This window comes from Microtus ochrogaster, chromosome 1, assembly GCF_000317375.1.
Source record: "Microtus ochrogaster isolate Prairie Vole_2 chromosome 1, MicOch1.0, whole genome shotgun sequence".
NCBI lineage: Eukaryota > Metazoa > Chordata > Mammalia > Rodentia > Cricetidae > Microtus > Microtus ochrogaster.
This window is the reverse complement of record NC_022009.1, coordinates 45,239,411-45,254,710: the sequence shown is the minus strand read 5'-3', so window position 1 is coordinate 45,254,710 and position 15,300 is coordinate 45,239,411.

Here is a 15,300-nt window from a genome sequence, read left to right as displayed (position 1 = left end):
ATCCATCCATCCATCCATCCATCCATCCATCCATCCATCCATCCGTTTGTCCATATGTCTGTCTGTCTGTCTATCTAATTTTCTCAGTCAGGGTTTCATATCACACAAGCTGGCCTTGAGCTCACTCTACACCCAAAGATGAACTCTTGGTCTTTCTTCCTTTACCTTTCAGAGTTCTGGAATTGCATTTGTCAGCCGCACCTTCATTTTATGTGGTGCTCAGAACTGAACCCAGAGTTCTTGTGTGCCAGGCAAATACTCTGTCAGTGAGCTGCATGTCCAGTCCCTTCACTCTAACATTGTCCCTTTTTTTCTAGCCCAGTTTCCAATACAGCACACGCTTGTCTTCATTTTCACAGCTTCTTTCTATTCTTGTCACCACATGCTATGCTACCCGGCCACTTCAGCACCTTCCTGCCTCTTGTAGGGCTCCCACAAAATGTCTGGTTCTCAAATACACATTAGTCCTTTTGTTGTTAAAAAAAAGATCATGGCTTTGGGGGTTGAACTCAGAGCTCTAGGAGCATTGGGTAGACATTCTACCACTGGGTAATATCAACATCTGCCTGGGAGGGTCCTTTGAATAGCCCAGGTTCACTGCTGATGGTCCCCTATTCCACTAGAGTCCATCAAGGGGGTTTACTTGGAACCAGGAGCACAGTGACTTTTCTGTTTGAAGGTTTTTTTTTTATTTCTAGGGCTCTTGGGAGGATATCTGGAAAGTGCATGCCACTGGCTATAGGCAAGCGTAAAAATGTGACTCTGTGTCCAAGAGAAAGAGTCAGGGACCCCAGGTGTCTGTTTCTGGACAGAGGAGAAGGGGTTGTCACAGTCTGTAAATCATCCAGACAGAAGATATTGTGAACTCAATAAGAGCATTAGAGGGAACTTCTAATTCAAAAAGAGCTTTGGAGAGAGACCCAAATCAAGGAGAACCTTAGAGGAAATCCCCATATCAAATGAGAGCCTTAGAGGAAACTGCCAATTTAGTTAGAGCCATATAGGGAGCCCCCAACTCAACAAGACCATCAGAGGGAGCTCCCAAATTAAGAAAAAACTTGAGGGAGCCCCCAACATAATGAAAACTTTACATGTAGTCCCCAACTCAATAAAAGTCTTTGAAGGAGCCAAAACTCAAAGAGAGTGGGGGCGACCCAAATTAAGGAAAGCATTGGAGGGAGCTCCCAGATCAAAGAGAGCTTTGGAGGGAGGGAAGCCCCAAATCAATGAGAGACTTGGAGGAAGCCCTCAACTCAGTAAAAGCCTTGGAGGGAATCCCTAGGCAATGAGAGCCTTGGAGAGATACACCAAATCAGTGAGAGTCTTAGAAGGAACCCAAAACTCAATGAAAGCTTTAGAGGGAGCCCCTAAGTCAATGAGAGCCTCAGAGGGAGTTCCCAACTCAATGAGAGCATTGGAGAAAGTCCCAAAATTATTGGGAGTTGTGGAGGAATTTCTAATTCAATAAGAACCTTAGAGGGAGCCCCCAACACAGGATCAACTTACTGAGAGTCCCTACTCAATGAGAGATTTGGGCAGAAGCCCTAACTCAGTGACAATCTAAGGAGGAGCCCTGTATCCAAATGAGAGCTTTAGAAGAGCCCAATAAGAACATTAGAGTGATCTTTGAGTTCAATGAGAGTCTTTGAGGGAACCCCCTAATCAAACGAGATGCTTGAAAGGAACCCCCAACTCAATGAGAACACTGGAGGGAGAACTCAACTTGATGAAGACCTTTGGAGGGAGCCCCCATTCAGTGAGTGCCCTAAGGTAAGAGCTGTGGAGGGAACTCTCAACTCAATTGGATCCTTAAAAGGACCCATAATTCAATGAGAGCCTTTGAGGGAACCTCAAGAAGAAGAGCTGAATAAGAGCCTTGGAGGGAGCCCCAAACTCAATGAGAGTCTTTGAAAAAGCCCCCAATTCAATTAGAGCCTTGAAGAATGTCTACAAACCAAGGAGAGCCATTTGAGGGAACCCCCAACTCAATGAGAGGATTAGTAACATCCCCAAATTCAAAAAAAGGCATGGGGGAAGTCCCCTCCTCAATAAGGATCTTATAGGTAGTCCTCAACTGAATGAGAGTCTTTCAGGGAGTCTCAAACACAGTGAGATTTTGGAAGGATCCAGAACAAAACTAGAGAAATGAGGGGAGTCCACAACTCAATGAGAGTCTGTACAGGGTCCCCCAACTCAACAAAAGCATTGGTGGGATCCCTCAACTCAATGAGAGTCTTAGAGGGAGCCCTCAACTCAATGAGAGCTTGTATGGGGTCCCTAACTCAACAAAAGCATTACTGGGAGCCCTCAACTCAGCAAGAACCTTGGAGGGAGATTCCAACACTAAGAGAGAATTAGAGGTAGCAACCAAGTCAATGAGAGACTTGAAGGGGAGCCTATAATACAATGATAGTCTTAGAGCAAGCCCTGTGACTCAAAGGGAGTCTTAAAGGGAGCCCCTAACTTAATGATAGCCTTGGAGAGAGTCCCCAACTCAATGAGAGATTTAGAGGAATACCCCAAATCCATGAGAGCCATGAATTGGGCCCCCAAATCACTGAGAGCCTTGAAGGGAGTCACAAATCAAAGCGTTAGAGGAAGCCCCTAACTCAATGAGAGTTGTGGTTGGAGTCCCTAATTCAGTGAGAGGTTTAGAGGGACCCCTTAACTCCATGAGAGCCATGGATTGAGGCTCCAACTCAATGAGAGCCTTGAAGGAAGCCCCCACCTTGATGAGAGACTTAGAAGGAGTCCCTAACTCATGATAGCCTTGGATGGATTTCCCAGCTCAATAATAGGGTTATTAGGAGGCTCCCACTTAATGAGAGCCTTAGAGGCTGCCCAAACTCATTGAGAGACTTATAGGAAACCCCATCTCAATTAGAGGCTTTGACACCAAGTTAATGATATCATTGAAGGCAGTCCTTAACTCGGTGAAAGCCTTGGACAGAGCCCCCAACTCAATGAGAGCCTTGGAGGGAACCCCCAACTCAATGAAAGCCTTGGAGGGAACCTCCAACTCAATGAAAACCCCAAAGAGAGCCAAATACAATGAGAGCCCCAGTACTACAAGAGCCTTAGAGGGAGCTGCTAAGTCAATGATAGACTTGGAGGGAGTCTCTAATGTAATTACAGCTTTAGAGCAAGCCCCGTGACTCTGTGAGAGTCATAGAGAGAACCCCAAGCTCAATGACAGCCTTAAAGGAAGCCCCTAACTCAATGGGAACTATGGTTAGAGTCCCTAACTCAATGAGAGCCTTGCAGGGAGCTCCCAACTTGTGATAGTCTTAGATGAATTTCCCAACTCAAGGATGGGTTTACTGGAATTCTCCTACTCAATGAGAACCTTAGAGGGTGCCTCAAACTCAATGTGAACATTAGAGGAAGCCTCCTAACTCAATAAGAGCCTTAGAAGCAGCCCCAAACCCAATGAGAGGCTTGGAGGGAACCCCAAGTCAATGAGAACCTTGAAGGGAGTCCCCAACTCAATAAGGATCACAGAGGGATTCCTTCACTCAATGAGAGCCATGGAGGGAGCTCTCAGCTCAATGAGAGTTTTGGAGGGAGCCCCAGTCCAATAAGAGCCCCAGACAGACCTTTTCACTCAATGAAAGCAAGGGAGGGAGTCTCCTAGTCAATGAGAGCCTTGGAGGTAACCACCAAATGAGTGTAGCCTTACAGGGAGTCCTCAACTCAATAATAACCTTAGAATGAGCCCCTAATTCAATGAATGGGTTTGAGATGGCCTCCAAGAGTCTTGGAGAAAACCCACAACTCAATTAGAGCCTTGGAGGGAGCCCCAACTCAATGGAAACCTTTGAGAGGGCCCCAACTCAATGAAAGCCTTAATGCAATTCCAACTCAATTACAGACTTGGAGGGAGCCCTCAACACAATGAGCACCTTAATGGAAGCCACCATGTCAATGAGACTTGGAGGGGGAGCTTCAAATACAATGATAGCCTTAGAGAAAGCCCTGTGACTCAATGAAAACCTTCATGAGAACTCCTAACTCAGTAATAGTCTTAGAGGGAGTCCCCTAACTCAACAAGAGCCTTAGAGGGAGCCTCCAACTGAATGAGAGCTTTGAAGGGAGCCCCCAACTCAATGAGAGCTTTAGGGGGATCCCCTGACTTCATGAGAGCCTTGAAGAGAGCCCCCAACTCAATGAGACACTTAGCATGAGTCCCAAATTCAATGAGAGGCATGGAGGAAGTCCCCTATTCAATAAGAGACTAATAGGTAAACCCCAACTGAATGAGAGACTTTTGGGGAGTCCCCAATTCAGTGAGATCCTTCGAGGTATTCTCCAACTCCAGTAGAGCCATGGAGGGTGCCCACAACTCAATGAGAGCAATGGAGGTATCCCCAAACTCAATGGGGAGCTTTAAGGAACCTCCCAACTAAATTAGAGCCTTAGAGGTAGTCCTCAACTCAATAAAAAGCTTTGGAGGGAGCTCCTAACTCAATAAGAGCCATGGAAAGTGCCCTCAACTCAACGAGAGCCTGAAGGAAGGCCTCCAACTAAATGAGAACCTTGGGGGAGTCCCCAACTCGATGAAAGCCTTGGAGGAAGTCCCAACTCAATAAAAATGTTGGAGGGGCCCCAACTCAATGAGATACAGCCTTAGAGGGAGCCCCCAACACTACAAGCATATTAGTGGGAGTTACCAAATCAATGAGAGACTTGGAGGGAGCTCCTAATGCAATGATAGCTGTAGAGCAAGCTCTGTGACTCAATGAAAGTCTTAGAGAGAGCCCCTTACTAGGTAAGAGCCTTGGAGGGAGCCCCCAACTCAGTGAAAACTTTATAGGGATCCCCTAACTCCATGAGAGTCATGGATTGAGTTCAATGAGAATCTTGGAGGGAGCCCCTAACTCAATGAGAGCCTTGAAGGGAGTCCCCAACTCATGGGAACCTTGGAGGGAGCCTCTAGTTCAATGGGAGCCTCTAAAGGATCCCTTCATTAAAAGAGAGCCTTGGAGAAAGCCCCTAACTCAACAAGAGGCTTGGAGGAGACCCTAAGTCAATGAGAGCCTTGGAGGGAGCCACTAATTCAATGAAAGCCTCAAAGGGATCCCTTCACTTAATAAGAGCTATAGGAGGAGCCCCAAATCAATGAGAGGTTTTGGGGGGAGCCCCCAAGTCAATGACAGCCTTGGAGGGAACTTCCAACTCATTGAAAGTCTTGGAGGGAGCCTTTAACTCAATAAGAGTCTTGGAGGGGGTTCCTAATTCACTTAGAGTATTGGAGGGAGCCCCTAATTCAATGAGCATCTTGGAGGAAGCTCCCAATTCAAGAGAGCCTAAAACACTGCTAAAAAAAATTCCCCCTTTCCTGCTTAGAGAGATGTTGGGCTTGATGCTAATTTGTAGATAAGGAAACTGAGGCTCAGAGAAGAGATAGTCACAGTTACCACCATTTAATGACATAGGCATGTTTTGAAACATAGCCTCTACCATCAGACACCATTTTATTTATTTATTTATTTATTTATTTATTTATTTATTTATATATTTTTGTATTTATTTATTTATTCATTTAGTCATTCATTCATTTTTTAAAATTTAATTTAGTATCATGTGGGTGTTGGGAATTGAACCTGGGTCTTCTGAGGCAAAACATATTTCTAACCATAGAGTCATCTCTCCAGCCTCAGACACCATTCTATTTTATTGTGTGTGTGTGTGCATGCATATGTGCATGCGTGTACATGTGGAGGCCAGAGGTTGACATGTAGAGTCTTCTATAATCTTCCACGTTTAGAGAGCATTTTTTGCATCTGTTTATTTCTCCTGTGTGCATGTATGTGTCATGCATACCAAAGCATGCGAAAGGAGGAGATCAGAGGACAGTGCACAGGAATCTGTTCTCTGCTTCTATCATGGGTCCAGAGACTCAAACTCTGGCTTAGCCGCAGGTGCTTTTACCCCTGAGACATCTTATAGAATGACTCTCCACTCTGTTTTCTTTATTTTTTGTGATATGTGTTTCACGCAATCTGATTTGGCTAAGCTGGCTGGTCAGTGAGCTCTGTCCTTGCTTCCCCAGCATGCTGGGTTATAGACATTCACTGTTCAGGCCCATACTGCTGCAACTGGCATTTGGCATGGATGCTGGGGTTCTGAGCTCAGGTCCTCATGCTTGCATGAAAGTCACCTTACTCACTGAGCTATTTCTCCTAGGTATGGTTGTCCCTTCTGCTAAGGGACTGACTACCCTCTGAAGGTTGAAAAGACCACCTTATACCTGTCAAATGCATGGTCAAGTGTTTTCCAAATGGGCATTTAGTTTCTACCCAGAGGACCTGGGGAAGGGGCTAAAGTCTGTAAAAATGTATGGGGAGCTGGAGAGCTCCCAGTTCTCTCTGCTGTAACCAAAGCCACCCCACAGGGGGGACAGGAGACAGGCCAGCCTTCCTAAGCCTCAGTTTCCTTCTGTGTCACAGGCAGGCATCTATGAGAAGTGCCACCAGGGGGCTGTAGAGGGACGCTGCAGGGGCAGGTGCCCCCACCAAAGCCCACAGCAAGATGGGGGCTGCTTGCCTTTGTCTTGACAACAGGAAGAGGGGGGAATGGGGATGAGGCCAGGGCCCCCTCCTTCTGCCCAACAGCCCAGATGAGGTGGCTGTGTGGGTGGGCGGGCAGAGGCTCTGGGGAAAACAGTGAGTCACCACCGGCCAGAGCCTGAAAGGAGCATGTCCCTCCCGGCTGGAGAGAGCGGTGGCGGCAGGTTTCATGGGTAATTATGTAATTTATGAGTCTCCTGCTCCTGGCTCTGTCTGAGTCAGCCGGGCTGAGTCGTGACCAAGCTGAGGCCCAGCAATGAGAGGCGCGTGGGCACAGGCTGTATCCCAGGATCTGGCTTCTGCCCCTGGGAGCTCAGCTTGTGCTGAAGGAGCTGGAAGGGTGGGGGCAGGTTCATGTGAGACCCCAGGATGATAGGGGTCTTTTCGTGTCTCTGGTTCTTTAATCAAACTATGGGGCTGGTCCACAGGGGTCAGGAATCCAGTTGAGAACCCCTGCTTTGGGGTGTTGCTTTCAGCAAAGGGCTTGCAGGACAGAGGCTAGAGACATCCCAGGAGGCCCCTCCTGAAGGAGTCCAGACCATGCTGTTAACCCCCAATCCCACTTAAAAGTCCCTCTGAACACAGACACGTAGGCATATTTACATTCTATGATATATGTTTATTATTCAAAGGGCTCCACACACTGAGACTTGAAAGCCAAGAGCAGAAATCTTTTCTTCTCCCCATGCTCAGTCCCCTGGGTCTGCCCCCCCCCCCACCTCAGGCTCCTAAGCAAGGGCTGATCAGGTCCTGTTGAGATCTAAAATGCAAGGCTGGGGGCGGGGAGGCAGTTGTAAAAAGCAGGGGATATTGATTGGGGGTGGGAGGCTTGGAGACGGATGGCACAGGGTGTGGCGGGGGTACTGGATCCCACTGGGTCCTGGGTGGTCCTGGTCCTCTCCCTGAGGGGCATCTTCTCCAGTCAGACATCTTCATTGTCTTCAGCAGGAGATCCAGGGGGAAGAGGCAGCAAACAGGAGCAGAGCAGCTGCTGAAAGACAAAAGCAAAGAAGGCATCAGAGGGAGCAAGTTTCTCGGGGTCACACAGCACCCCATAACTCCTGAGCCACCTGGCCAGCTGGCACAGAGACCCGTGTTCCTCCTTCACTAAGTGGCCCCGGGATACCTTCTAGCTTAGTCTCTCTGTCTGCAAGCAGCCTCCACCTAGGACAGAAAATAGATGGAGACTCCAGGCTCATACGGGTGGCAAGGCCGTCTCCCCTTGTCCTTTCTACTCTCTCTCTCTCCCAACTGTCTTATCCCACCACGCCCTCCCCCTCTCTATTTTTCCTGGCTAAACCCCACCACAGACACCAGCACACCCGGAAAGAGATAAATAAATAAAAGAAAAACAATCTCAACTGTGAAAAGCAGTCCAAATCAGAATTCTTTTTCCGGCCTGAGTTAATTACACTTTAAACTGGCATGTTTACTGATGGGGATTTCGAGTTAGCAGAGACGCCCCCCCCCAACTGTTTGTACAGTAAACTTTGCAGGCTGGCGGCTCCCCCAGGCCTTGGCAACCCTGCAGCTCTGGCTACCCTGCCTGCCAAGGAGAGCGTAGCAGAACCATGTATTTTTGAGTGTTAGAGAAAACGAAGCTGTCGCAGATGGCAGGACTGGGGTGGGGTGGGGGGCAGGGTTGGGATGTGTGCCTCCAACTCCATTCTGTGCATCTTCTACACAACTTCTGGACCCCTTTGCCCTGGGAAAACCCCATTTTTGATCCAAGCCCTAATGGAACCAAGTATTATTAAGTCCCGAGGACAGACACACACCAGGCCCACTGACGGCTTAAGGGCAGGCCTCGGGGCTTGCTTGTAGCCATGGCTGTCCCATGGGCAGACCGGAAGGGACAGCTCCAACATAGGAATAGCAGTTGGGTAGGTGGAGTTCCTGAACTTCCACTCCTGAGGGCCAATCCAGCGTCACGTGCCTACAATGGAAAGACAAGGACAACAAGCCTTCACAGGGCCTTCTCGGTATGCAACCTGGGCAAGCACAGGCACACATGCAAACAAGTTCCACAGTAGCGTCGATAAAAGATCACATGATGAACATCCGAGGGCAAGCGAGATCGTGTGTTGGGCTGGAGCGAGAAGGCTTCCTGGAGGGGGCAGGGCCTGGGGCAGCCTGCCCTCCCTCGGGGTCCCTCGCACTCCCAGCCTTGCCACCTTCCTTCGGAGGCTGCAGTTCTATGATTCTCTAGCTGCCCTCCACGTCGCTGGGATAATGAGAAAACGATGGACGAGCCTCCATCAGGCCCCATGTCCCAGCCCTCAAGCCTGACCTCGCCCATGACAAATGGCCCCACCACCTCCACAGGATCTTTTCAGCAGCCCCGGCTGTAGTGTTGGTAACATTGCTGGAGATTTATGTTGTCTTCCCTGGATGTTTCTTCCTTTCCTTGTTTCTTAATTTCTTCAAAAAAAAAAAGTGTGTTTTTATTTATTCAACCCATAAATGCTCTCTGAGCTTCCTCCCAGCTGTCACTGCATCACCTCCAGGTGCCAGCACCTGAGCCCATTGGATCCAAGGAAGACGGGTGTTTTCTGAGCATCTATGAGCAGCCCTAGGGGTACACAGGTTCCCACAACCCTTCAAATCTTGACAAAGAAACACTACTGACTCACTAGACATGGGTCTGATTCCAAGTCCCCATGGGGACAGGACCCTACAGTCCAGAGTTCTTAACTGCTCAAAGATGTGAGAAGAGAAATTGGCTAGGAGGGGAGCAGACTCAGGGGATTCAGCCAGCCTCTGGGGACCTCAGATGAGGGAAGACATCTTTAGAATGATCCTAGCCTACCCAGCACACAAGCTAAGATGTACGTAGCTCATCCATGCAGTGCTCCAGCCTCTGACAGGATGCAGCAGGCACACACACACACACACACAAAATGATAGAGACGGCTAATGCAGACCTTCAGTAGAAGCAAACAAAACAGCCAATTCCGGCCTGATATTTAACATCCACAGTTCCCTGGGTTTCCTGATGGAGTAGGCAGCCCCATCTCAAGCCAGACAGGAATGAAAGCCTCTTAGTTAATGGGAGAAGAAACAGGTAAGTTAAAAGGGAAAAAAGAAAAGCCTGATGATCCTGGCAAGAAATGTCTTGGGTAAAGTGAGCCTACCTCACTGTACAGAAAGACATGGAAACCAATTCAATGAGCTGTCTGTCATCTATGGCGCATGGGTCATTTCGAGAGGTCCATGGGGCCAGCACAAGTAGAAATGTTGAGAATACATAGCCTGGAAGCCTGTCTCCAGATGGGAGAGCTTGGAAAGTCACCCAACCTCTCTGGGTCCCAGCAAATTCCTCTTGCGTAAAAAGAACCTACTCCCAAAAACAACAAAGAAATGCACCATTGGCTCAGTCCCATCACATCCAGAAGAAGCGAGGGGTGGGTGAACTGGTTCTAACATCTGCCAGGCACAGAGAAACAGCCTCTGCTCTGTGACCTTGGCCTACAGGGTTTACATGCTATCTCAGAGATGGTGAATTCTCTGACCCCAGACGTACCCTCAGGGGCTTTCTTCCTGCCTGCCTGCCTGGGGGACAGACATTTTCACTTGACTCATTGGATGAGAAAAGTCCTTTGTTTGTCTTTTCTTCTCCTCAAACAATGGATAAATCTAGTAATTTTGCTTTTATTAAAGTCTGCATCAACCGAGAGGGGTCATCCTCTTTGGGTCTCCAGTGAGTCTGAAACGTGCATGCCGCTGATTGCTCAGCATCCCAGCTGACATCCCATCTCTTGCATCATCCTCCCTTGGTGGATGAGGTACCTGGGGCTTTCCCCCTCAGCGGTGAAGGGACTTGGGGTGGCCATCCTGCTAATGCTGAGGTGTGGCTGCGCTTACATTGGAGCAATTAAACTGGGAGGCCAGCGGCAGCTTCGCAAACGTTTAATATATTCTAAAGATGTGTCATTAACAGCAATTTCCATCTGCAAATGTTCCCATTTACTTGGGTCCCTGCATAAAATATTAGCCCTGACAGCAGATCAGGCCTGCTGCACAAGGGGCTCCATGGGCCTCTGGCTCATGGCCACAGAGGCATTCATGGAGGGGGGGGGGGTTGTGCTTGGATGAATCTGAGATCCAGCGTGGGACCCCAGAGTGGAGAAAAGCCTGTACACCTAGCTGACCTGCCTCTAGCTGCAGGGACTCTCAGAAGAGTGATATTCTAGGGTGGGGTAGTGGCAGGGGGGCTGGAAAACCAAACAGCCTCTAACAAATGCAAAGACTATGCAAAATCCAGCTTCCATATTTATGGAATCAGCCACCACATCTTATGGAATTCCTGCTTCACGCTCACCACTTTCCTGGGGATTAACCTAATATGGTTTCTGCCTTTGGGGACTCTGTTAGTCAATCAGCATGCTTCATTATTCTGTCACTATAGACCTGGCCTGGATCCTAAGGCTTAGAATGAAGCAGAGGATAAGTCAAGGAAGTAAGAAAGAAGAGAGGGAAGGACAGGAAGGGAAGGAAAAAGAAAGAAAAATACAAAAGTCTGTCCATGCCTTGGGTAATCTTACAGTGTTTTCTGTTTGTTTTGTGTGGGGGTGGTATTGGCGGGGAGGGGTGGTCAGAGAGCCTGAGACCCTGAAGACAGCACTAGGAATTTGGGATAGCAGGGAAAAGGCAACTATGACCAGCTCCCAGGTGAAGGGGAATGAGAAGGCCTTCCTGAACAAGAGGAAGAGACTGAAGAGAGACCATGTGCCAGGTCCAAGCAGGAGTGGGCAGCCAGGCCTTTGGGCAGGACTGTGGGGGAATGGGGACGCAGAGGGGAGGGAGATACTGTCCTCTGTGGGCACAGAGGATGTTGTTGCTGAGGGGGCCCAGAAGAGGCGAAGAAGCCCACAGGGTCCAGCTGCCAAGGCGAGGGAGCTACTTGCACTGGTGGAGCAATGCAAGTCTACTCAGAAAGAACTCTTCCACCCTGGAGATCCTTACCAAATACCAACGGTTCCTCCTGGGCGTGATCAGCTACTTTCTGAGGTGCCCGAGTCTCCAGGCCAAGTCTCTATGGCAAGCTCACAGGGGCAGGACAGAGATAGAGTACAAAGATGGACAAGGCATGAGTTAAGTACAGGCTAACGCCTGTCTGGGACCTGGGTCTGCTTGAGACAGGGACACAGCAGGGGTACCACTGCCTCCTACGGTCAAGGGTACACCAGCGAACTGGGAAAGCAACAGCTAGGGCACAGCCTCACACACAGACTCCGGTTTCAATCAACACACAGGCTTCTATGCTGGCATCAGCAACTCAGAGTATCAGTGGTCTAGCGTAGGATGCCATCACACAGAAAGTGAGCATCTCAGAGATAAGCTACTTCAGCTGTCACCCAGCAGCATGGACACTACATAGGTGGCTTCTTCCTCTAAGATGGGCTTCCCTACCCGTGCTGAGGGAGATGTGATGCTCTGAGTCAGGGTGAGTCAGGTACATGCCTGACCACCAAGCTGTGTGCAGTGGGCCAGCAGAGTATGGCCCTCCCCTGACACCCAGACTCACAAAGGTGAGACCTAAGGCTAGAGAGGTGACCATGTAGGAGGAATGGAACTCCATCATGGGCTGTATGTACAACCAGCTGGCCTGATTCTTTCCCAACTATTATGCCATCCCTCCAAGCCCTCATGGTATTGGGAGGCACCCCAGATGCAGGGCATGCAGACATGCAGCCCTCAGTGGAACGCCTTAGATAGGGACAGACACCTACTTCTGTGGCAAGAGGCACGGAAAGCAGACAGATTCCAGGCATCCATCGCATGCCAGGCCAGCGCTTCGTGGCCAGCCTGCAAGGTTGGTGTGATCCCAGGAAGCTCCTCAGGATGGGTGTGAAGCTGAGGCCCAGTGGATAGGGTGACAGGTGTCATACAGAGCCCATGCATTCACCTACCGAGTGGTGGTATGGCACCTGGGAGGTACTGCCGAGTGACAGGAGTAACAGGTGGTATTGAAAACAGGCCATCTGTGTTATATTCGTCATTAATAAAGCGAACTCATCACAGACAACCTCTCCTCAAGTACCCAATGTTGGCTGCTGTATCCACGGAGCTTGCATCACCTCCTGAAGCTGCCCTGGGGAGGGGGTAGGGTAGATGTGAATGGTGAGAGGAGCTAGACACGGACAGCACACAGCCTATGCCACCCGGCCCAGGCTCCCGCTGAGGTAGCAACCTAGAAGCACCATATCCCGTTCCCCACCCCCCCGTGGGGGCTGCAACTCCAAGAACTTCTCCAAGCTGAGCGTTGATACCGAGAAAAGATCAACCATGTATTATTCGAAGTCAGCCAAGCGAATATAACACGGTCGATCTTCCTTCAAGTACCAGCAGAGGTGCTGAGCTGAGGTAGCAGCATTCTGGACGCGGGGCCGCAGCGGGCATCGACGGCTAGTGGACCAGGTGAAGTACATTAGAAACAATTACTTTCCAGCTGGTCGACCATCCGTCCCATACCCCAGAGCAAGATGATTGATTCCATGTTCTTCCCTTAGGTGCTGGGGTCTCCAATCGGCCTCCCTGGAGGGATTCTGATACCGAAAAGGGGTTCACCGAGCAACATTCGTCCTCCAGATGCAAAGTTGCTCGGGTAACCTCTCTCCGAGTACCACGGAGAGACTTGGATGCTCAGACCAAGACTGATGCTTCAATGTGACTGGGTTTCCAGAAGGCCCATCTCTGGAGGCCCTCAGCATTTGGTCCTCCCCGTTCAGTAAGGAGCCACCCTCCACCCCCTGAGAGCAATTATTCATCACCTCCCTAGTGCATCTACCATCGCCCCAGAATAGATTTCTAGAGCCTTCCCGGAAGTTGACCTCGAGACCCAGGTAGCCAGGGGCTGGCACTGAGCAAGAGAAGTGGGCACAGTCAGGAGGTGTACACAGAACTCTGCCCACTCTCATCTTTCCCTTGCCAGCCCCAGAGACAGGGAAGCCCTAAGGTCCTGCATGCACACCCACCACCCTCGCAGTGAGGATGCCCCCAGTAGGAGCAACGAGGCAGTGACCAACATCTAGAGATGCTCCTCTTTGGGCCCACCCACGGCCTCTTCCCCAACCAAGCACTCCCACCATGTCATCCCTCACAGGTGGTTTAAGAGGTGACAACCAGAACTACCTGACCATTCAACCCCATAAACAAAGCAACTGAAGCTTCACAAACAAACATGGAGGGAGGAGAGGAGGAACAATTCAAGCAGATCCTAAATGGTATCTTTTCAGACACTGTAGAGCAGCTTGTCTGAAGAAGACACACAAGCATGCCATAGGAGAGGGCCAGTCAGTGAGGCTCAAGACCTGATGACATAAGCCAAAAGCAGAGTCTGGATTCTGCGCCCATCACCCGTTTTGCGAACCATGGAGGGGGACCAACAGCAGAGTCCTTTCTCTGACACAGGCCTCTAGCCTTGAAGCAAGAGGCCAGTCACATGCCGTCATAAAGGGGGAAATTGTCACGGGAAGTTTTATCTAGGTGTTTTGGAAACTGACCTGCAGACCAGAGGCTCCTTCCCAAGCTGGCATCGCCTCCTGGAAGTCTTTCTAAGACCCACACGGTGGTGAAGACAATGGCTAGTGGTAGATACAAGGTCCAGGCAGCAAGCACTGTCCAGCTTAGAACTGTCCAGGGTCTTCCTCCAAGCACCTGTCCTGTAGAGGCTTCCAGTCACTGACCAGCTCCAAGACAAAGGTGTAGCCTCCAAAGTCCTTCGAGGTAAATGTCCTTCTGGAAAGAGCCACCATGAAACGCTGGTCACCTCTAAAGCAGGCCAGAAAATCCCATCACACCCCAGGTAGTACATTAAATCCTGGCTATGTCAACTCTATGATGATGTCCCATATGATGCTAGCCTCTAGGACAGAGGGACATTCAGCACCAACAGTGCTAATAATGCAAGTTGGCAAGACAGGAACCCAAAGGAAGGGCAGTTCCAATACCCCACTGACCATGGAGCATCCACCCGACCCCGGAGCCAGTGTCTCACCCAGAATGTCTCCTGAGGCTAGAGGGAACTGAAGAAGACTGCTCACAGGCTACACGCTCTGGCATTGGTTCCCATTCACATTCTCTAGGATTCACATTCTGCCAGCCTGTTCCTACTGCAGTCAGCACATCTGTCTAGGAAGCATTCTGGAAAGGTTTGGGACAGGAAATAGTGTTTAGTTAGTCACACAAAGGACCTGCATTGTGACCAGGTCTTCCTACTGGCCCCATTGGCTCCAGTCTAAGCACCAAGCACATGGATTTCCCCACCTGGCCAAAAACCACATCCCCATTGATTTTCATAAAAACATGCTTTCTCCCTCCCTCCCTCTCTCTTGCTCTGAAGTAAATTCCATTAAACTAATCCAATTCCCTGTTTAGCTTCCTTGACTATGCTGTTGAGCCATTTTCATTTCTTTTATTTCCCTTGTTATTTTCTCAAATCATTTTCATTAGGATCAATTCTTTCCCATTTAAAAATCTGGACGAAGATTTGATTCCTCAATGTACATTCGTCTACCCCAATATTACTGCTCACAGAAGCCACCACTGCCACAGGCTGCCTCTCGTGGCTGCCATGTCTGTAGAGGACTGTTTCCCCAGGTCAAATGTCGCAGCAGAAATGTCGTCAAGAAAATTGAATTCTTCTGCCAATTTGTAGTCAATTGAACACATTTTCCTCCGAGCCATTCCGGTAGTTTGTGGTGTTATTTTGTGATTATTTTATGACTAT